Raw genomic sequence first — 24,303 nt, 5'->3', positions numbered from 1 at the left:
CAAGTGATTTTGGACTAGCCTGTCAAACTCACACAGCTCGGGCAGAATAATCAATTCAACAAATGGTGCTGTAAGACTGGACATCCATAGCTGAAAGAAGGAAAGAAGACCCTATCTCACACCTTATCCAAAAACTAACTCAAAATGGATCAAAAAACTAAAAATAAAAGCAAGGACCATAAAACTTCCAGAAGAAATTATTGGAAAATATCTTCAAGACCTGATGGTAGGTGGTGGATTCTTAAAGGAGATAAGAGGACTGAGTGGACTACTGATCTTTAATGTATGCAGAAGTTTTAATTAGCTTTACTGTAAAAGTGTGGAAATGTATAGAGTGGATGGTAACACACTTTGAGTAACAGCTAGTTTATAAATGGGGATGTGACTGAAAATGGTAGTCCAGTTATGTAAATGCCAATTGCCAGAATGCCTGAGAAAAATCTAGGAACTGGATAGCACAGTAAACCAAGAGGTGGGTGAGAATTGTGGTTGATGGTACAGACGCAAGAGTGTCCTTTGTTAGCTAGAACAAATGTCTATCACTACTACAGGGTGTTGGGAATGTGGAGAAGCATGGGAAAAATAGAGCTGGAGTGACCTATGGATGTGGTTAGTAGTAATAATATAATATTCTTGCATCTATGCAAAAGATGTACTGTGTTGATACTAAGGCAGTATGGAAAATGTGAGCCAAATGTACACTATGGACACGGCCATAATCAGATGATATTATTTTATCTGTAGTCAATGACACACCACATTGTGGTGTGTTGATGGAGGGGTGTTGTTTGGGAATTCTGCACATATGCATGATTGTTTTATAAGTTTACAACTTCTGTCATAAAAAATATATTTGAAAAATAGGGAAACGGACTTTGGCCCAGTGGTTAGGGCATCCGTCTACCACATGGGAGGTCCACGGTTCAAGCCCCGGGCCTCCTTGACCCGTGTGGAGCTGGCCCGTGCGCAGTGCTGATGCGCACAAGGAGTGCCGTGCTACACAGGGGTGTCCCCCGCGTAGGGGAGCCCCACGCGCAAGGAGTGCACCCATAAGGAGAGGCGCCCAGCGCGAAGGAGGGAGCAGCCTGCCGAGGAATGGCGCCGCCCACACTTCCCGTGCCGCTGCCACAACAGAAGCGGACAAAAGAAAACAAGACGCAGCAAAAAGACACAGAAAACAGACAACCAGGGGAGGGGAGGGGAATTAAATAAATAAATAAATAAATAAATCTTTAAAAAAAAAAGAAAAATAATAATAGGGTGGGTTGGGGGAAAAACATACCAAATGTAAGATAAAAACTATGATTAGTAGTAAGATTTTGACACTGTTCCTTTATAGTTTGTAACAAATGTCTCAAGACAACGCAAGGTGTTGGTGGAGGGTTGATATATGGGACCCCAGTATGAGGTTATGCATGTTTGCTTTGTAAGTTCACAAATTTTACTTTACACTTAATTGCTTATGTATGTTCATATATAAATGATATAAAGATAAAGATACTGGACTGGTTAGGGGAAAAATACTTATTTTAGTAGTAATACTTTGACAATGCTCTTTAATCATTAGTTAAAAGGTTTAAAAACAATGCAAGTTATTGGTGGTATGGTGAGATGTTATATATGTTTGTTTGATGTTATAAATGTTTGTTTTGTAAGTTCACAACTATTATACATTTACTGTGTATGTATGTTTATGTATGAGTGATATACTTCAATAAATTTAAAAAAAAAAAAGGTTATATACCATATGCTACAAGTCCCAACTAGACAGTGTCAATATGACATCTATTTCTTAGCTTGCTTTGTGATCATACCCCTTGGTAGTGTTACAGGTCTAGTGGCGTTTGGCTTCTTTTTCTCTGCATCTTTAAAATCTGATGAGCTCTACATAAAAGATACAAATCATGCATTTTATAACCACACCACACCAAATGTGAAGGATACTTCTCTGTTATTTTCATCCCAGCCTAAGACATCTTTTTCAGGGTCAAAGAAGACCTTGATCTGGTACAACAGTTGGTCACAAATTCACCAAATCTGCTCCATAGATTGAAGATCTGGTGATAACCTCTATGACAGCAGGATATTTTCTGTTTCACGATGGCTATTATTAGTAAACACTTAAAAAGGGCTGTGAATGTTTTCCATAGTTTAATGTTGCATCTTCTTTAATATTCATCATAGAATCCGTAAATTCTACTGATGCTGGCACACTCGTGATTTCCTCAGAGAAGAAAGAGCTTCTCGAGGTATTTGATTGTGTAGGCCAGTAAGAGGTAGATAACCTCCAACAACTGCTTCCCTCTGTCCACACAGTTCCCAAGAAACAAGCAGCTGCTTTCTGGTGGGAAACCACCCTACTCAAAAAGTCAAAGCAAATCATAGTATTGCCCTTGGAGATTATTACGTATTTTAAGTGGTGCTTCATGCTCTAGTTGGATAGGCTGACTGAGAAAGATCTCACAAAACTTTTAAGCACAGACCTCTGATTGCATTCTCCTGTAGCTGGACATTCTTAAGAGGCTTGGACTCTCTCACTTCCAGCAGCCTTTGAATGATGCTGTCCATGTTGAATTAATCCACATCCGCCCTCGCCTTCCCACCACGAACCCTCCCATAGTAGTGCTGTATCCAGCTGGCACCCTCAACTCACACCTCCTTCCCAAAGCCCCTAGCACAGAGAGGTGGTGGCGGTGCTGGTGGGAGCAGCCACAGCGGGTCATGTCTCCTGCTTCTTCCTCTGCATGCTGGAACCACAAGAAGGACCAAAAGACCACCGATTGTTTAGCCAGTCTGGAAGGTGTATGGATGACTGGGAGGGAGTGCAGTGGGTGGGCCATAAGGCATGCAGAAGGTCATGAAGCAGTACTCAAATCTATCTTAAAAATGTTATGGCTTGGGAAGCGGATTTGGCCCAGTGGTTAGGGCATCCGTCTACCACATGGGAGGTCCGTGGTTCAAACCCCGGGCCTCCTTGACCCGTGTGAAGCTGGCCCATGTGCAGTGCTGATGCGCGCAAGGAGTGCCCTGCCACGCAGGGGTGTCCCCCGCGTAGGGGAGCCCCACGCGCAAGGAGTGCGCCCCGTAAGGAGAGCCATCCAACGCGAAAGAAAGTACAGCCTGCATAAGAATGGCACCTCCCACAAGGAGAGCTGACAAAAACAAGATGAAGCAACAAAAAGAAACACAGATTCCCTTGCTGCTGACAACAACAGAAGCGGAAAATGAAGATGCAGCAAATAGAGACAGAGAACAGACAACCAGGGCAGTGGGGAAAGGGTAGAAAAATAAATAAATCTTTAAAAAAAAAGGGAAAAGAAAAGTTATGTCTTTTTATTGTTGAGTTGTAAGATTTCTTTATATATTTTGTATCCCAGATACATGATTTAAAAATAGTTTCTCTCATTCTGTGGGCTGTCTTTTCACTTTCTTGATAGTACCCTTTGAAGCACATTTTAAATTTTGATGAATTTCAATGTATCCATTTTTTTTTTCTTTTATCATTTGCACCTTTGATGCTATATTTAAATTGTTTAATCCAAGGTCAACAGGATTTACACCTATGTTTCCTTCTAAGAGTTTTAGCTCTTATGTTTAGGTCTGACCAATCTGAGTTAATTTTTGTATATGGTGTGAGGCAGGAGTCTAAATTCATTCTTTTACATGTGGATATTCATATTTCTTGGAAAGACTATTCTTTCCCCTCACTGTCTTACCACTATTGTAAAAAAAAAATTAAAAATTAAAAAATCAACTGACCATAAATGTATGGGTTGATTTTTAGACTTTCATTTCTATTCCACTGCTATTTGTCCATCCTTATACCAATATCACATTGTCTTAATTACAGTAATTTTGTAGTAATTTGTGAAATCAGGAAGTGTCAGTATTCCAATGTTGATCTCCTTTTCCAATACTGTTTTTGGCTATTCTGGGTCCCTTGTGTTTCCTTATGAATTTTAGTATCAACTTCTCAATATCCACCCAAAAAAAAGAAAGGGAAAAAAAAACTATCTGTGATTTTGAAAGGGACTGAATTGAATCTGCAGATCAATTTGGAAAGCACTGCTGTCTTAACAAAATTGTCTTCCAACATCCATAAACATAGCATGTCCTTCCATTTACTTAGATCTTTCATTTCTTCCAACTATATTTGTTTTCAATGTTTTATACTTTATCATTTATACCTAAGTATTTTATCTTTTTTGATGCTACTGAAAATGGAATTTTTCTTAATCTCATTTCTATAATGGTCACTGCTAATGTATAAAAATACAACTGAATTTTTCATATTGATCTTGTTTCTTCCAATTTGCTGAACCCATTTATTAGTTCTGCTAGCTTTTTAGTGAATTAGGATTTTCTATATACAAGATAATATCATCTGCATATAGAGATAGTTTTACTTCTTCTTTCCAATCTGGATGCCTTTTATTTCTTTTTCTTGCCTAATTGCCCTGACAAGAACCTTCTGTACAATGATAACTCAAAATGGTGAGAGCAGACATCCTTCTGTTGCGCCTGATCTTAGGGAGAAAGCTTTCATTCTTTCACTATTTAGTATGATGTTAGTGAGCTGTGGGTTTTTGTAGATGTCTTTATCAGACTGAGGATATCCATTCTAATTTGTTGTGAATTCTCTCCTCGGCCTTATCTACCATAGTCAAGGGTGACTTCATTATTCCAGTAGGTTGGGACAAAGCCTTGATTTCTCTCTCACACTCTCAACATCCATCCATCAGCATTTCCTCCCACATATATTCAGAATCTGATCACCTCCTAACACCTCCACTGTTGCTCCCTGATCCAAGTCACTGTCATCTTCTGTCTGAATTATTACAACAGCCTCCTAACTGGTCTCCCTGCTGCCATCTTTGTCCCCTAAATACTATTCTCAGTCTGGCTACCAAGAGGGATCGTTTTAAAATGGAGGTCAAACTGTAGTTATGCCTGTCTAAAAACCCACCTGTGGCTACCTGTATCTCAGAGCAAAATCTTACTCTTAGTGGCCTATGAACCCCCCCCCCCCCCATCTCCTATCACTCCCCTCACTCCACTCCAGCTACTCTAGCCTTCTAGCTGCTCCTCAAACTCATCAAGCTCAGGCATTCAAGTCTTTACCCCTGCTCTTCCCTCTACCTGAAACTCTTACTTCAGATGTCACATGGCTCACTTCATCTAAGTCGCAGGTCAAAGGCTCTCTTGAATCACTCTTATTAAAAACAGCAGCCCTCCTTCCACCTCCACCATCGCATTCCAAGTGCTGCCCCCTGCCCCCTTATCTTGCTTCACTGTTGTCCATGGTAGTTAGTAACACCTGACATATCACACATTTATTTGTGCATTTATTTATTGTCTATCTCCCTTCACCCAAAGTTAGAATATATTCAATAAGGACAGGAAATCAGACTGTTTTGTTCATTTCAATATTCCAGGCTGGGAGAACAGTGCTTAGCATGCAGTAGGCACTTAATATATATTTGCTGAATGTATAGATAAATAAGTGAGCAAATGAATGAATAAATGAATGGCTCCCTTTTTCCCATTTCCTCATTTGTTTTTATGTTTATGAATAAATACCTATCAAGGGAGGGTATAAATTAAATAATATTTAATCAGAAACTCATCAGAGGAGCTTGCCTTCCCCATCACTAAGCTCATTTTTGTTGCTAGCTATCCCATCAACTGGCAAACAAAAAATAACAACCCACATCTGAAAAGGAAAATGGGCAAAAATAGTTGCGAATGCAAACCACATTCCTTGGTACTTAACAGATGCCTGGTAGGTACTTTTTTGAAATAGTGATCCAGGGATCGTATCCTCGACCTTATTTGCCCTCCTCCCTGCCCCTACACTAAGAACCTGCCTCCACCTAGTGAGGAAGAATGGGTGTGGGCTGAGGCCTTTTAATGATTCTTGACCCCAGGTGGTTTTTAAAATCCTTTTTGAATAATTCTCTATCGAATTCCAAATCTTCAGTTTGAGAGATACAATCTGGTCTCCCAAAATATGGCCTCCCTCAGCATTCTCATGAAATGAAAAGAGGACAGGATACCCTAACCAAAAAAAAAATTTTTTTTTTGCAAGGAACTGTCCAGAGTAATGAGCGCTTCCCACCGTAAGTCAGGGTCACGTCAATGAAACATTGCTCAGACACCAGCACAGCCAAAGGGCTGACAAAACAGAAACATAGAGAAGGGCAAATCTATACACCCAAATATTTCCAGATATGTCATCAAGCCCCCTTTCTCCCACTTTGGTTAAAAACAAATCACACGTAAACTCAGAATCATAAAAATAAATTGAAAAAATGGCATAAATCGTAGTCCTATAATTAAAATTTACCATGTTTATCAATATAAGCAACTAATCCTTGCTGGAAACCAACTCCAAAGGACAGACTCTCTCGCAACACATCTGTAAAAACTCAATAGATAAGAACTATCCATTTATATTTGTTTCAAAAGAAGAAATTAAGGTGAAAAACCTTCTCATGGATTGAATTATGCCGCCCCAAAAGACATGCTCACATCCTAACCCCTGGTCCTCTGAATGTGTACTTATTTGTAAATAGGATTTTGAAGATGTGACTAGTTAAAATGAGGCTAACCTGGATTAAAGTGGACCCTAACTCAAAATTACTGGTGTCCTTACAAGGAGAGGAAATTTGGACACAGAAAGCAGGCAAGGAAAGAAAGAGAAAGAACAGTGTGACTGTATTAGTCAGCCAAAAGGGGTTGTGATGCAAAGAAGCAGATTTCTGTTGGCTTTTATAAAGGGTATTTATTTTAGGTAAAAAATTACGGTTACAAGGCCCTAAGGAGTCCAACTCAAAGTTGATTTCTCACAACAGTCAGTTGTCACATATTGAAGCAGGATGGCGGGGGATGTTGGCTGAGGGTTCAGCCTTCCTCTTCCTCTTAAAGCTCTGTGGGTCCAGCTTCTTCCAGTCTCAGCTGCAGGCTGGCACTGGGCTTGACTCTCTTCCTGGGGCTTGTTTCTTTCTAGGCTCAGCTGCTCTGTTCTCTTCACAAGGCCATCTGTAAACTACCAGGCTCAACTCTCTTCCTGGGGCCGAGGACCCTCTCTGTATCTTCTCTGTGTGTCTACTTCTGTCTGAGAGTCTGCTTTACCAGCCCACCAAGGGGTGGGGACTCAACCCTGCATGCCCTAGTGATGTGGTTGAATCAAAGTCCTAATTTTAACATAATTTAATTCAAAGACATCACAGCTCAATCTAATACAAACAAAGGGTATCACGGGAAGTGGATCTGGCTCAACAGAGAGAGGGTCCGCCTACCACATGGGAGGTCCAGGGTTCAAACCTAGGCCTCCTTGACCCGTGTGGAGCTGGCCCACGCACAGTGCTGATGCGCGCAAGGAGTGCCCTGCCACGCAGGGGTGTCCCCTGCGTAGGGGAGCCCCACACGCAAGGAGTGCGCCCCATAAGGAGAGCCGCCCAGAGCGAAAGAAAGCGCAGCCTACCCAGGAATGGTGCTGCACACATGGAGAGCTAACACAACAAGATTACTCAACAAAAAGAAACACAGATTCCCAGTGTGGCTGATGGGAATACAAGTGGACACAGAAGAACACACAGTGAATGGACATAGAGAGCAGACAGTTGTGGGGGATGGGGAAGAAGATAGAAATAAATTTTTAAAAATTAATCTTTAAAAAAAAAAAGCCAAAGGGTATCACACCCAGAGGAATAGACCAGTTTACAAACATAATCATCAATATCTTTTTTGGAATTCATAAATAATATCAAACTATACCCTCTGGACTCCAAAAAAGAAATTAAAATATTTTTTTAAAAATCTTAATAATAATGCTAAGTACAAAATCACATCACAATCAGTTTATAGAAAAACAGTTTGTCTTGGGGCAAAGTCCCATCTGGCTGTAGACCTTGGGAACTTAGAAAACAATTTATCTGCTTCCAACAAACAAAGGGACAGACAAAGGATAAACATTTGCATTACAATAAGGACAAATTGGGAGGGAAGCATGAATCTGGGTTTCAGAATGAAAGTCATTCTCAAGATGATGATTTCTTCTCCCTGGGACCTCACCAGGACCCACCCCTTTCCTCAGGTTTGCCCAATGGCCATTTCCTTGGCTCTACCTTCATCAAGCATCTGGATGGCAACTGAGGTGAGCTCCAGACCTCACCTTCCAAGAACACTGGGGTGATGGCCACAGAATGTTGCTGCCACCTCACCATACTAAGGGGTTGAGACTCTACCCCAAAGACTGTGCAAAGTGTGGCCATCACCCCAATGATCTTTACACAATCTTTGGGGTAGAGTCTCAACCCCCTTAATACAGTGAGGTGGCAGCAACATTCTCCCTAATCTCTGGCCTACAGGCCCAACCCTTTCAGAGCAATGAGTTGGGTCACCTGGCCTTCCCTAATCTGTGGGGGGCAGGCCCATCCCTCTCAGACCTATAGGGAGTCAATCTTACTCTCCCCAACCCCTGTGGAATGTGTTCTCCACACTCAGTAGCCTGGGGTGGCAAAACTCTCCCTGAACAGCAGGCTGGGACATCCACCCTCTTCAACTGCCAGGGCAAACTCACCCTCTCCATACACATGGGTGGAGTTTCTCTCTTGGCCCAAGGAGATATCTTGCTTCCAGATCTCAGCTTCCATGTTTTCTTCTTAAAGTCATTTTTCCTTCCATATTTCCCCTCCATGTCCCTTTCAGCCCAAGCTGACAGTGGTTTTGTTCATACAGCTCTCGCAAAAAGCTTGTTGGTTTAGCATGCAGAAAACAGGATTCCAAGCCTTTAACAGTAAAACTTTCCACAAGTCTTTCCTAGATAAATCCTGATTTACAAGTTCCTTGTTTAGTTAATTCCTCAAATGAGGCACTATTGTATGGGGGCTTGATTTCTAGAGGATTGGAATTTCTGGAATCAGTTTCTGGTTTCATTGTGTCTAACAATTGAGTCCTCAGCTCCCTCAGTCTCAGTCTCTCTTGTGAAGCATTTTACTATAAGCTGCAAGATGCCAAATTGCATTCTTCATGTTTACTCTGGAAAGTTCTTAAGCTAAATGTCCACTCTCACCATTTTCAAATTCTGCCTTTCATATAACATCTGGAGTTAATCTTGATAAATTCCCTACAACTTTAAAACATGGATCACCTTATCTCCAGTTTCTAATAATAGTTTCATCATTTACTTCTAAGTCCTCAAAAAAAGGCTCTTTAGCATTCATATTTCTACCAACAGTCTCTTCAAAGCACTTTAGGCCTTTTCTATGAAGCATCTCACAATTCCTCCAAAAATACTTCTTACCCATATATAAAACCATTCCAGCATTTTGGTAACTGCAAAAGCACCACCCACTCCCAGTACTAAATTCTGTTATTAGCCCAAACGGGTGCTGTGGCAAAGTACCAGAAATCTATTGGTCCTGATGATATTAACTACTTCTGGATCTAATCCAGCAATCTCATCCTAACACTTCTAACACTGTCTTTAGTTATCCCCGCTTTTCAGATGCTTTTTGAACCTGTTATAACATCCTACTGGTTCCCTCATTAATTAAACAAAATCTTTAATATATTCACTTCACATTTGCCTGAGAGTCATGACTTACCTTTTTGAAAACTATACCTTAACAACATATAATGACAAAAGCAATTCTAAATTCAAGTGTGTTTAATTTATATTTTATAAATTGTTACAGTATCTAAATATATTTGAAAACAATACTTCCTTATAATGGCATAACACCTGATTTAGTCAGTCTACAGATAGTGCCCACGACACACAGATATCAAAGACTCCTTGAAACGCCCATCAAGACCCCAGAGGCCCTGAAGCCTTCCAGTGAGATAAATCGAAACTGGGTTTTCTAACTGAGTATTCCTAACTTGAAAAATTTGTATCATTACTTGTCCCTGACTCTCTCTGTATAACAGGGGGGAAAAATCATCCCAAATTTACTAATACTTTACTCACAAAAGCATTATTATTTGGAGGCAATCTCTTACCCCAACATCTTGATTTCCCTCATACCTGCTCTGAGAAAAGACCAAAGAAAGGAAAAGAAAAACTTGGAGTATTTTTGCAATTCACAAAAGAGGAGAGAGTGGATGTGGCTCAAGCATTGAGAACCTGCTTCCCACATGGGAGATCCCAGTTTGGTCCTCAGTGCCTCTGAAAAAAAAAAAACAACAACAAGCAAACAAAAACACCAACTAAGGGGACCCAATGTGGCTCAGTGGTTGAGAGCCAGCTTCCCACATACAAGGTCCCAGGCTCATTCCCTGGCCCAGGTACCTCAAAAAAAAAAAAAAAGGAGAAGAATCTGGGTAAGTCAAGAACAGATTAAGGTAGTGGACAACAAAGTCAGAATCTTAAGGGTCTAAAAATTGCCCACCCCCAACCCCAGTCAGCTAAAATTACCACTCCACCTTGACTCCTAAAACTCCAAATATCAAACACTTCCCTCCAAACTTAAGAATTCTCAGTCATTCATGATTGATTTGTTGAGGTCTTCTATTTCATCTAGGGTTAGTGTTGGTTGTTTGTGTGTTTCTAGGAATTTGTCCATTTCATCAACATTGCCTAGTTTCTTGGCATAGAGTTTTCCATAGTATTCTCTTATGATCTCTTTTGTTTCTTCTGGGTTAGTGGTAATGTCTCATTTATGACTACATTTATTTGCAACTTCTCTCTTTTTTCTTTGTTAATCTAGCTAAGGATTTGTCGATTTTGTTGACCTTGAAGGAACGACTTTTAGTTCTGTTGATTCTATTGCTTTTTATTCTCCATTTATTTCTGCTCTAATCTTTATTATTTCTTTCCTTCTGCTTGCTTTGGGATTGGTTTGGTTTTTTTCCTAGTTCCTCCAAGTTTGCAGTTAAGTCTTTGATTTTAGTTCTTTCTTTTTTAATGTAAGCATTGAAGGCCATAAATTTTCATCTCAGCACTGCCTTCACCTTATCCCATAAATTTTGATATGTTTTGTCCTTGTTTTCATTCATGTTTAGCTATTTACTGATTTCTCTTGCAATATCTTCTTTGACCCACTGATTTCTTGAGTGTATAGTTTAAACTCCATATATTTGTGAATTTTCCTTTTTTCTATTAATTTCCAACATTATTCCATTATGATCAGAGAAAGTGGTTTGTATAATTTCAATATTTTTAATTTTATTGAGATCTGAATTATGTCTCAACATATAGTCTATACTGGAGAAAGATCCATGTCTATGAGTACTCAAGAAAAATGTACATCCTGTTGTTTGGGCATGTAAGGCTCTATAAATGTCTATTAGGTCTAGTTCTATATCATATTACTCAAGCTCTCAGTTGCTTTATCCTTTGTCCAGATGTTCTATCTAATGCTGAGAGTAGTGTGATGAAGTCTGCAACTATTATTGTAGAGACATCTATGTCTACCTTCAGTTTGCCAGTGTGTGTCTCATATATTTTGGGGTATCTAAGTTAGGTGCATATATGTTTATTATTGTTATTTCTTCATGGTGAATTGCCCCTTTTATTAATAGTGACCTTCTTCATCTCTTACAACAGTTTTGCATTTAAGATTTATTTTTTCTGATACTAGTTTTGCTACTCCAGCTCTTTTTTTTTATTACTATTTGACTAGAATATCTTTTCCCAACCTTTCATTTTCAGTCTGATTGTGTCCTTGTGTCTGAGGTGAGATTCTTGCAGACAACAAATAGATAGCTCATGTCTTTTAATTGGGGAGTTCGATCCATTGACATTCAGTATTACCAAAGCATTACCTACTCTGTCCATTTTATCCCTTGGTTTTCTGTCATCATATTTTACTGTTGTCTGTCTTTTAGCCCTTTCTGGTTCTCTAACTTATAATCTTTATTTCTACATTCTTCTCCAGGCCTCTCACCCTTGTCTTTCCCTTTCAGGCTATAACACACCCTTTAATATCTCTTGTAGATCTGATCTCTTGGTAACAAACTCTCTCAGTTTGTCTGTGACAATTTTAAACTTGTCTTCATTTCTCAAAAATAGTTTTGCCAGATAAAGATTTCTCGACTGGGATTTTTTCTCTTTCAGTACCTTAAAGATATTGTACCATGTCTTCTTGCCTCCATGGTTTCTGATGCGAGATTGGCACTTATGCTTATTGAAGCCCCTTTGTAAGTAATACATTGGTTTTCTCTTACTGCTCTCAGTATCCTTTTTACCTTTGGCCTTAACATTCTCAGTAGTAGATGTCTTGCAGTAAGTCTTTACCAATCACAAGCAAAGAAAATGAAAGAGTTACCAAAAACCTCCCCAAAATGAAAAGTCCAGGACCATATCACTTCACAGGTTAATTCTACCAGTCATTTAAAGATGTAATACCAATCTTGCTTAAGCTCCTCCAAAAAATTCAACAGAAAGGAATGCTACCAAAGTCATTCTATAAAGCCAACATCACCCTAAATTCAAAGCCAAAATAAAGACATTGAAAAAAAAGAAAATTTCAAACCAATTTCTCTAATAAATATAGGTGCGAAAATCCACAACAAAGCAATTGCTAACCGAATGCAATCATACATTTAAAAAATTATACATCACAATTAAGTTGGCTTTACACCAGGTATGCAAAGGTGGTTCAACACAAGAAAATCAATCAGTGTAATATATCACATTAATACACTAAAGAAGAAAAATCACATGACTATCTGAATAGATGAAGGCATTTGACAAAACTATAACATCCTTTCTTGATAAAAATGCTCCAAAAAAGAACCAGCAAGATGGTGGTGGAATAAGGAGCTCCTCGAGTCAGCTCCTGCTACAGGACAGTTAGCAAATACCCAGGGCTCTCTGGAGCCAGCTGAAGCACCTGTTTGGGGGCTTCAGGAGACCAGAAGAACATTATGCAACATCCTTGAAGGAGTGGAAGGAGGAGACTGCCCATCTGCCAAGAAGACTCATAAGTAGAGTGCTCCACACCCAAGAGGCTGGTGTCCGTTCTCCACTGGAGGCACAAGCTCCACCTTCCTCAAACGGGGGAGGAAGAGATGGGTGGGCACCAATTTCAGCTACTGATGAGTAAATTCAGCGGGCTACAGTAAACTCCTGAGAACAGCTAAAGTTTGAGCCTGTCCAAATCAGAAAGAGGCTGGGAGCCGCCATCTGAACTCTGCACCTGGTACTAGGAGAAGCAGGGCAGATTGAAAATCACAGCACTGGTGGGGACCAGCTTCTTTCCATCCAGATCATATTGCAGCTCTGGCCTAGGCCCCAGTGCCACCTCAGGTGGGGAGGAAGCTGAGAGAATCTGCACCAGCCTCTCTGGGAAATTATCGGCCAAAGCAACAGAGGCTGGTGATTGTCCTACTCTGGCGGCTCCAAGAGCGGTTCTGTGGCTGGGATTGGAAGCTCCACTTCTCAGAAGTAGGGGAGAAGGAGACAGTTGGCTGACAATTTTGGCTGCTGATTGCTGGACTTGGTTGGTTGAGATATGACCCTGGGAACAGGTGGGGTGTGAAACAGCCCAAGTCAGAAAGAGGCCAGAGCTGCCATTTTGACTCCACCTCCAGCCCAAGGGGAAGCCAGGCTGATTGAAACTCTCAGTGTCACAGAAACCAGTTTCTTTCATGCAGATCAGCCGACAGTCATAGCCTAGGCTTCAGCTCTGCCTCTGGCAGGCAGGAGGCTGAGAAGCCCTGCACCAGCCTATACAGGTAACTGCAGGGAACTTTGGCTGGCATAAACTGAAAATAAGAAGTCTACCGGGGCAACTGCAGTCATCTTGGACCTGCACTGCAGATTGCTGCCCACACCTGCAGCTCACACCCACCCCAGGCAGGGGAAGAAGGGCGTGAAGGTCATCAGTTTCTCTGGGCAACTACAGTCTAGGTCTGGACTTGGATTATTCCACACAACTGTGACTCTGTCCCTACCCCTGGAAAAGGAGAAAGTCGGAAGAAGCTTCACGGGTCCCTGGTGAAATGAGGGCAGCTTGAGCCTCCACAGCTTACAGCACCAACTACATGCTGGGCTCCTACTGTGCAAGCAAGGGAGAAAGGATAGGAAGCCCTAAACTAAAGTCAAAAACTACACACAAAATAAATACTCTAGTAAGCCAGATGCCAAGACACCAACAAAAAATTACAATTCACACCAAGAAACAGGAAGCTATGACCCAGTTAAAGGAACAAGATAAGCCTCCAGATGACATAAAGGTGTTGAGACAACTAATCATAGATGTTCAAATAAATCTCCCTAATAAATTCAATGAGATGGCTAAAGAGATTAAGGATATTAAGAAGACATTGGATGAGCACAAAGAAGAATTTGAAAGCATACAAAGAAAATAGCAGATCTTATGGGGATGAAAGGTGCAATAAATGAAATTAAAAACACACTGGAATCATACAATAGCAGATTTTAGGAGGCAGAAGAAAGGGTTGGTGAGCTTGAAGAAATGGCCTCTGAAAGTGAACATGCAAAAGAGCAGATGAAGAAAAGAATGGAAGAAATTGAACAAGGTCTCAGGGAACTAAATGACAGCAAAAGGCATGCAAACATACATGTCATGGGTATCCCAGAAGGAGAAGAAAAGGGAAAGGGTGTAGAAGGAATACTTGAAGAAATAATGGTAGAAAGCTTCCCAACCGTATTGAAGGACATAGATATCCCTGTCCAAGAAGCACAACATACTCCCATCCGAAAAAATTCAAACAGACCAACTCCAAGACACATACTCATCAGAATGTTAAATGCCAAAGACAAAGAGAGAATTCTGAGAGCAGCAAGAGAAAAGCAAGGCATAATGTATAAGGGATATCCAATAAGATTAGGTGCTGATTTCTCACCAGAAGCCATGGAGGCAAGAAGACAGTGGTCTGATACATTTAAGATACTACAAGAGAAAAACTTCCAGCCAAGAATCTTATATCCAGCAAGACTGTCTTTCAAAAATGAGGGAAAAATTAGAATATTCACAGATAAACAGAAACTGAGAGATTTTCTAAGCAAGAGGCCAGATTTTCAGGAAATACTAAACAGTGTGCTAGAGCCTGAAAAGAAAAGACAGGAGAGGGGAGCCTGGAAGAGAGTCTAGAAATGAAGATTATACCAATAAAAGTAACTAAGAGTACCCAAAGAGTGGTGAAAATAAAATGTGGCAGATAAAATTCAGAGTGTCAGGAATAAACTTAATCAACAATGTAAAGCACTTGTATTCAGAAAACTGCAACTCAATGTTAAACAAATTTTTAAAAGCCCTAAATAACTGGAAGAACATTACGTGCTCATGGATTGGAAGACTAAATATCATTAAGATGTCAATTCTACTCAAATTGATATACAGATTTAATGCAATAGTGATAAAAATAACACGCATTAAAGAAAAAATTGAAAACACAATCATTAAATTTATTTGGAAGGGTAAGGAGTCCTGAATAGCCAGAAACATCATCAAAAGGAAAAGTGAACCCTCATCTCCAGACTTTAAATCATAATACCTATCTATAGTGGTAAAAACAGCATGGTAACATTGTACTGGCATAAGATAGACTGACTAATAATGGAATCAAATTGAGAGTTCAGAAATAGACCTTCATATCTATGGTCAATTGATTTTTGACAAGGCTGTCAAACCCACTCATTTAGGTCAGAACAGACTATTCAACAAATGGTGCTGGGAAAACTGGATATTCATAGCTACAAGAAAGAGGGCCCCTACTTCACATATTATACAAAAATTAACTCAAAATGGATCAAGGACCTAAATATAAAAACAGAACTATAAAACTCTTAGAAGAAAATGTAGGGAGACTTCTTCAAAATCCTGTGCTAGGTGGTGGTTTCTTGGACCTTCCACCCAAAGCATAAGCAATAAAAGAATAGATGAATGGGACTATCTCAGTATCACTTTTTTTGCATTTCAAATGGTTTTATTAAGTAGGTGAAAAAACAGCCAACTTAATGAGAAAAAAATCTTCAGAAACCATGTATCTGACAAGGGTTTGACTTCCATGTTATATAAAGAGTGCACACAAGTTAATGACGAAACAACAAACAACCCAACTTAAAAATGGGCAAAAAACTTAAAATGACACTTTTCTGAAGAGTTAATACAAATGGCTAAAAGGTACATGAAAAGATGCTTAACATCACTAATTATTAGGGCAATGCAAATCAAAACTACAATGACATATTAATATCATTTCATGCATTACAAAATGGGCATTAATTTAAAAAAATATAGCAGAAAACTACAAGTCCTCAAGAAGATATGGAGAAATAGGAACACTCTGTCATTGTTGGTGGGAGTGTAAAATCATGCAGCCTCTGTGGAAGATGGTTTGGCAGTTCCTCAGAAAGCTAAATATAGAATTGCCATATGATCCAGCAAATCCTGCTACTATGAACATATTCAGAAGAATTGAAAGCAAGGACATGAACAGATATTTGCACTCCGATATTCATTGTGGCATTAACAATTGCTACAAGATGGAAACAACCTAAGTGTCTGTCAATCAATGAATGGATAAAGAAAATATAGTATATACATATGATGGAATACTATTCAGCTGTAAGAGGAAATGAATTGCAGAAGCAGATGACAACATGGATGAACATTGAGGACATTACGTTGAGTGAAATAAGCCAGACACAAAAGGAGGAATATTGTATGATCTCACTGATACAAACTAAGTACAAAGAGTGGACTTATGGTATAGAACTATGGAGTGTAGGTTGGTGGGAGATGGAAGGTGGCTTGAGAAAAAGGAAGTGATGCTGGAAGTATGTAGACTGTTTATTAAGGTCAACTCTAAATAAGTGGTAATGGATGGAATTAATGGTAGCACATTATAATGAGTATAATATTGTTATTTATGGATGTGATTATGGCTGAAACAGTCTAGGGAGGTTAATGTTAGTTGGAGGAGAGCTGAAGGATAATAAAGAAATGTATAACAGTGATTTTGGTAGTAGATGAGGATTGTGGTTAATTATATTAATACAAGAATGTTCTTTTACTGCAAGGTATTAAGAATATGGTGACACATGACAATAGTTAGCAACAATATTGTAATATTTTTGTAGCAAAGCAAAGAAGGAAGGTAGAATATTAATACTAAAGGTCAGGGAAGTAGACTTGACCCAATGGATAGGGCGTCTGCCTACCACATGGGAGGTCCACGGTTCAAATCCCAGATTTCCTTGACCCACGTGGAGCTGGCCCATGTGCAGTGCTGATGCGTGCAAGGAGTGCCCTGCCACGCAGGGGTGTCCCCCATGTAGGGAAGCCCACATGCAAGGAGTGTGCCCAGTAAGGAGAGCCGCCCAGTGCGAAAGAAAGTGCAGCCTGCGTAAGAATGGTGCCGCACACACGGAGAGCTGACACAGCAAGATGACGCAACAAAAAGAAACACAGATTCCTGGTGCCACTGATAAGGATAGAAGTGGTTACAGAAGAACACACAGCAAATGGACACAGAGAAGCAGACAACTGGGGGGGGGGGGGAGGAGGGGAGAGAAATAAATCTTTTTTAAAAATACTAAAGGTCAAAAGAAGAATATGGGGTATAGTTTTATCAGATGTGAATAGGATTAAGCATATTTTTCTCTTCTTCATGTTCTTCATTAACAAGGAGACCTTGATTATATCATTTAACCAATCTGCGTTCATTGTGTATCTTTCTGAATGCTGAAGGAACAACTGAGTTTGTTTTTAGGATTAGATGACATAAAAGTACCTGGACAGAACTTTTTTGGAGTAATGCTTCTATGACTTGTTAAACTGCCTTTTGTCTGTTATTTTATTTTTTGAATTTGAAATAAAGTTTGAAAAAAAAATAGTTAGCAGTCACTCATACTTTAGTATAACCTAGTTTACCCCTACAGAGTGGCTTCCTCTTAACTTCCAAAGGCACCACTGAAAAAGGCACGAATTGCAACAAGTGCTGAAAGGGGGGGGGAGGGGGGAGGGGGGTTAAGTACTGAAGTCCAGTTGCATTAAGTGAGAGTGGCTTTCAAGTAAACCACATATATCTCCTACTCTCTTGATCCTGTTCTGGGTTGCATCCCTCAGGGAGCTCAGCATGTTGGGAGCCCTGCCATTATGTAAATGAAATTTCTCTCTATTCCCCTGGCTGGAAAATCTCAGCTGCAGGGAAAGACGTGCAAACCATTACAGCCATGTGGCTGAAAGAGCCAGAGCAGGTTTTGAGTAATCACAGCCTAATCATGCTTTAATTACATCAGTAAATCAGTGAGTTCTTTTTTAAAAAAATTAAATGCTCATTAAGTACAATACAGAAACAGAAATGATTTTGCAAACGGCAGAAGCCCAAATAAGTCAGACAGAAGTTCTGATTTCCTACTTTTCTGAAATATAAAATTCTCAACATAAATTTGTTTGCTATCCCTAAATGGATAGTAACTGGCGATAAAGAGAACCTCTGTTCCAACTCTCAGCATCTATTCCATTAGAAAATCTGAAATAAGATGACTCAAAAAGAGGCAAAAAAAAAAGGGGGGGGAGAGCCTTGGGTTTCAAAATCAAATAGACCCTTACTCTACCACTAGCAAGTCTAAGTGGCCATTTCATCTGAATACCTGGTTATAAAGAGTACATGAGAAGTGGCAGAGGACACGCCTGGTACACAGTGGGCATTTAATAAACGATAGCTATTATTATTGTGTTAACAGCACTAACCCTTTGAAGCAAATTAGACATTATCCAAATAAGAGTGTCATGTAATGATATTACTCTCATTCTGAAAGATGGCAAAAGTTATTTTTAATTAACATATTCCCTAGGTAAGATTTGATACAAGTAATTCATTTAATCCTTGTGTTTGTAATAATCACTTTTTCCAATTCAAATGCCTACTTTCTTAGTATTTTCATTGTTAACCTGGTATAGGTGATGTCCAGCAGCCACTCTCCTTCTACCAGCAATAATACCCTGATCTTTCTTTTAAGGCCGATGTTCTCAAAATTTAGCTGCATCAAAACCAACTGGATGGCCCTTAAAACAGACTGCTGGGCTCCTTCCCCAGAGCTCCTATTTCAGTAGATCTGGGGTGGCATATAAGAATTCACATTTCTAATAAGTTCCCAGATAGTGCTGATCCTTTTAGTTTGGCACCACACTTGAACCACTGCTTTAAGGAAACGAACCCTTCCCTTCTCAGTCTGTGTGCTAAGAAGGAAGATGTTTCTACCCTCAGCTCCATGAATGGAGTGTGTGACCCAGGCCTGGGTCGACTGTCTCGTGGCATATGATAGAAAAATCTGGGATGAAGACTCTTCCTGCTGCATCTGAAACTGGAAGAATATAGTTGTAGGAGCACTGGCAGCCATCTTGTAACCATTAGGGAGAGACTGCCTGAGAATAGAGCCAACAGAGAAGAAGCACAAACAAGGGCTACATCAGGATAAAGGGGTCTGAGTCCTAAATCAAGGCATGCCAGGAGTCAGATCTCCCCTGGGACTTTCTAGCTTTTGTAAGACAATATATTGTTTTTTACTTAAACAAATTTGTCATAAACCAAAAGCTAAGGCTATTTTCTTATTTTGCATATGTGTTTGGTGTTTGTTTTGGCTATTCATTTTGCTCCTAAATAGCAATTACACTTACCTTTTAAATGTCTTCAATCCCCCCAAGTTAAATACCTCAACCATTTCACCAATCAAAAAAAAAAAAAAAAAGTCTTGGGAATTTAAACAACCCATCTAAGTAGAACACATACCTCCCCAAGTAAATCCGTGCATTGAAAGTAATTTCAATCAACCCCACATGATGGCCAATTACAAGAATAGTAACTTCCAAAAATCAACAGTAACAATTTAGAAGATATAAGGAAAAATTTTTCACTCATAAGTAACACAGAAAATGTAGTTTTTAGAAATACTAGAAATGCACAGAGAATTTATGAAGAAAACCAAACAGCTTTGCAGGAGTGGGGGGTGGAGGAGCCTGAGGATTCAGAGGAAAAGCACAACATATTGCCGGCTGAAAAAAACTCAATATTGTAGATCTATCAGGTATTTCCAAACTAATTACAATATATGAAATTCTCCTACAAACCAATAAAAGGAAGCTGAAAACATCAATAAAAATGGGATCATGAGCCAAGGGGCCCCTGACACATGAAGAAATAGAACTAGGCAATAAAATCCTGAAAAATGTGAAAAAAGCCCAAAAGCACTTCTGTGGAGCAAGTGGGCCAACAGGGGGGTCGCCAGCACTGCACAAAGTATGGTAGTGCTGTGTTTCTGGCAGATAATGTGATTATCTGGATCAAAACATTTAAGGAAAGCAGATGTGGCTCAAGCAATTGGGCTCTGGTCTACCATATGGAGGGTCTCAGGTTCGATTTGGCCTCCTGGTGGAAAGCAAGCTGGCCTGCGCAGAGAGCTGGCACAACAAGATGATGCAACAAAAAGAAACACAGAGGAGAGGCTGTGAGAGATACAACAAACCAGGGAGCTAATGTGGTTCAAGAGATTGAGTGCCTTTCCCACATCAGAAGGTCCCGGGATCAGTTCCAGGTGCCTCCTAAAGAGAAGATGAGAAGAGAAGACAAGCAGACACAGAATAACACACAGTGAATGGACACAGTTGGCGGGGAGGGGTAGGGGGGATAAATAAATAAATCTTTTTTAAAAAGTCTTTAAAATATGTATTTTGACTCAAAAATTTCACCTCTGGAAACTCACCCTAAAGAAATAATAAAAAGAGGGCTCAGGAGAGTTAATCACTCCATTATTTTTAATAGACAAAGAAAGAAAAAACTTAAATGTTAAAACAAATGTTTATTACCTAGATGGCAAGTAAACAAGGCATTTTTAGGCATTTTCATCCTTGGGGAAATTCGTTATTTAAAAATCATTGCTGTCATCTTCTAAATGTGGAAATAACTTCATTATTTGAAATTCTTTCAGTAACAATCTTCTAGTTAAATAATACCTAATTAGCCTAAAATTAGGCATATAAATTATGGTATATCTATATAATGGAGTATTATTAATATATGTTCAAGTTCACAGATTTATATATGTGTATTCACAGGGTAAAAGGTTACAAAATTGTATGTATAATGTTATATTTTTATAAATATACATTTTATACTCATTTTATATATTTGCACAGAAAGGACTCAAGAATATTCACAGAACATTAATAGTTGCTATGGTTGGATAGCAGGATTGTAAGAAATTTTTATTTTCCTCTTTATATATACCTGTATTTTCTTTATATATACCTGTGTTTCTCAAGTTTCTAAAATTAATATATCTTTTTTAATCATAAGAAAATAAACAATATAAATGTTAATTTTTAAAAATAGGAGAAAGAAATAAATGTGCCATATAAACTGAGGTGCTAATGAAGCCAAGTATAAGAAATTACCGTTTTCCTCTCCTTTGATTTAAGCAATTTAACACAATAGTACACTGCCAACTCCTCCAAAGGTACTTAGTGAAGGCAAAACTATCCCTGGGTGGTACTGCAGGGACAGTTACCAGACATTGTTTGTCCTCCCATGGCCCACTGGGTGGACTGTGGGAGAGTGTGGGCTATGGTGTGGACCATTGACCATGAGGTGCAGCGGTGCTCAAAGATGTATTCACCAAGTGCAATGAATGTCTCCTGATGATGGAGGAGGTTGTTGTTATGGGGGGAGGAATCAGGTGAGGGGGGTGGGGGGTATATGGGGACCTCATATTTTTTTAATGTAATATTAAAAAAAGACACACAAAAAAAAACTATCCCTGAGAACGCTTACTTCTTGCCATTAATTTAATTCTTCATTCAATCATTCATTTGCTGATCACCTACCAAGGGCCAGGCACAGGACAGGGGAAGCTACTTTTAAAAAAATTGTTCTGAAAAATCAGGCTCAAAATACATTTGCTGAGTTAGGACGGTGTATGCTTTTTTTTTTTTCCATAATTAAAATTTTTACCTACTACTGCCCTTAATATTTTGCACATCCTGTATATGATTTCTAATAGTCCATCAGCTCCCTATTTTACCAGCCTCACCCACAAATGCCCTAAATTTGGAGGCAGTGAATATTAAGGCCACAAAGCTTGACAAGGGTGCCTTAATGCATCATTATGGCATCTCATTCAAAGACTCGACTCAAAACCCAGCAGTGCCAGGAATATCTGCAGATCACCCTGAGTACAGTAAGCCCCAAATAGAAGGTTGTGGCCAATCTGTATCATTAGTGACCATTTGAAAAGCCCATCAGAAGAGAAACCCTAATGATCAGACTCTCCCTCCTTCTGCAGTCAAATACCATGGCAGCTTTGAAATGGCCCCAGCTTGTAGTTTATTCTTTTTGAAGGAAGACTCGTCATCCACCAAGAAAAATCCATTATGGAAATCTGATGAAGCAGTGCACCGAGGACATGTAACACGTAATAAATATTGCTAATGAATTATTGAGTAACTCGTCCAACCCAGCTTTAACTATTTTAGGCAAGCCAGTGATTTCTGAAAAGTTAATACTTCTTTGGATGAATCCAGAAGTTGGGAAACTTTTCTTATCCAGTCAGCATTAAAACAGTTTCAATGGAAGAAATTCCAATTTTGTATTAAAAAAGGAGAAAATCCCTTACCATCCTCTCTCTCTAGGTCTAGGTCAGTAGATGTTTACAGCTACAGCTATTTTATTATGGGAATAAGTGCTACTAAGGTAAAATTAATTAAATCCAGTTATTATTTACTTAGTACTTTCTAAGAGCCAGGCACTATGAGGTTAAATTGAGAAACGTCCTCTGCCCTCCACAAGCTCATAGGCCAGTGGGAGACACAGATATTTACATAATCTTATTGCAAGATCCAGTCTGATACCTCCAAAAACAGGAACAAATAATATGATATTGTGGCTATAAGCATAGGCCCTTGGGCGGGACTGGCTGGGTTGGAATTCTGGTTCCACCCTTCCCAGGCTGTGTGACCTTGGCAAACCACTTAACCTCTCAACCTCAGCTTCCTAAGCTGTAAAATGGGGATAACAACAGTTCCTACCTCAGAGGGTTACTGTGGAAATTAAATCTGGCACAAATGAAAAGTACTGTTAATCATGGTATAATATTATTAGCATATAACCTAAGGATGGACTGATTATAAATTATTAATAGATGGAGTAAGGTGAGGCTTTTAATGTGCAGAGATGGGAGAGAGGGGATTTCACCAGCAGGGATTCACCTGAGCAATGACCTGGAGAGGACGAGAAGAGGGTGGGCAGCAGTTGAGCGGTTACAGTACCATGTACCCGAGCTACAGGCTGTGGGGTGTGCAAAGGAAATAACACCGAGAAGCGAGGCAGGCTGGGCTCCAATGGCGGGCTGTGTGGACAGCCAGGCTGAAGAGGCTGAATGCCACTGGGCAGGGACTCACAGTGGTAAGAACATGGATTCTGGGTTTGAGTCTTGGCTCCACGTAAATCGTGTGACTTTGGGCAAGGTATCTAATCTCTCTGTGCGTCTATCTTCTCATAAAGAAACTAAACCTACTTACTTCAAGTGTTGTAGTGAGGATAAAATGAGTGTTTACATGTGTACAGGCTGAATGAGGTACCCTCTCTAAAAGCCCGTTCTTAATCTTAACTGCGTTCCTGTGGGTATGAGCCTATTTGTAAACAGGACCCTTTGAAGATATATTATCAGTTAAGTCCGGCCTCATTCGTGAACAGGATCTTCTAAGATCCTATTTAGGTGTGGCTAAACTGAATCAGGGTGGGCTTTAATCCGTATTACTGGAGGTCTTAAAAGGAGAAGCCAGAAGCCAGAGAAATACACAGGAGGCTAAGGACATCGCCATGTGACAGAGGCAGAGATGCAAGCCAGGGAACCCAAGGATTGCGGCCGGCCAGCACCAGAACACTACAGACTGGGGCTAAAGCATGGCCTGGCTGACGTCCTGACTTGAAACTTCTAGGCTCGGAAACCATGAATCAAAAAATTCCTGTTGTTTAAGTAACCCATTGTGCGGTATTTGTCATAGCAGCCTAACACAGCAAGCAAAGTGCTCAGAACAGGGACTGGCATGGAGTGACAAACATTAGTGCTTGCCATTAAAAGGCAGAAAGGTGGCCTATGGCACCACTTCCTGCCTTCCCAAGACAGTCCTTCAGGAAATTACCAGCAGTTTTAAAATAAATGGTGTCAATTATTGGTAATGACAGGGTCAAGGGTATGACACTGCTTTTCAGCTGTTCAAAAAAAACCACCATGAAAATAAATGCTCCCTTCGAACGAAAGCTTCCATGGTCCATGAAGAAATTTTATTGCAAAGGAACAGACAAAATCAAAACTAGAGTAAGCTA

General features: G+C 39.8%; 1 protein-coding gene and 1 pseudogene across 1 annotated transcript in view; both read right to left on the bottom strand.

Annotated features, from left to right (window-relative positions):
• The window catches only part of USP13 (ubiquitin specific peptidase 13), a 151,801-nt gene that overhangs the window by 11,581 nt on the left and 115,917 nt on the right, over positions 1-24,303 (bottom strand). The window lies entirely within an intron of this gene.
• Positions 1,786-2,723, bottom strand: LOC139438769 (serine/threonine-protein phosphatase PP1-gamma catalytic subunit pseudogene; annotated as a pseudogene).

This window comes from Dasypus novemcinctus, chromosome 4 (assembly GCF_030445035.2).
Source record: "Dasypus novemcinctus isolate mDasNov1 chromosome 4, mDasNov1.1.hap2, whole genome shotgun sequence".
NCBI lineage: Eukaryota > Metazoa > Chordata > Mammalia > Cingulata > Dasypodidae > Dasypus > Dasypus novemcinctus.
This window is presented reverse-complemented; position numbering and strand designations above follow the sequence as displayed.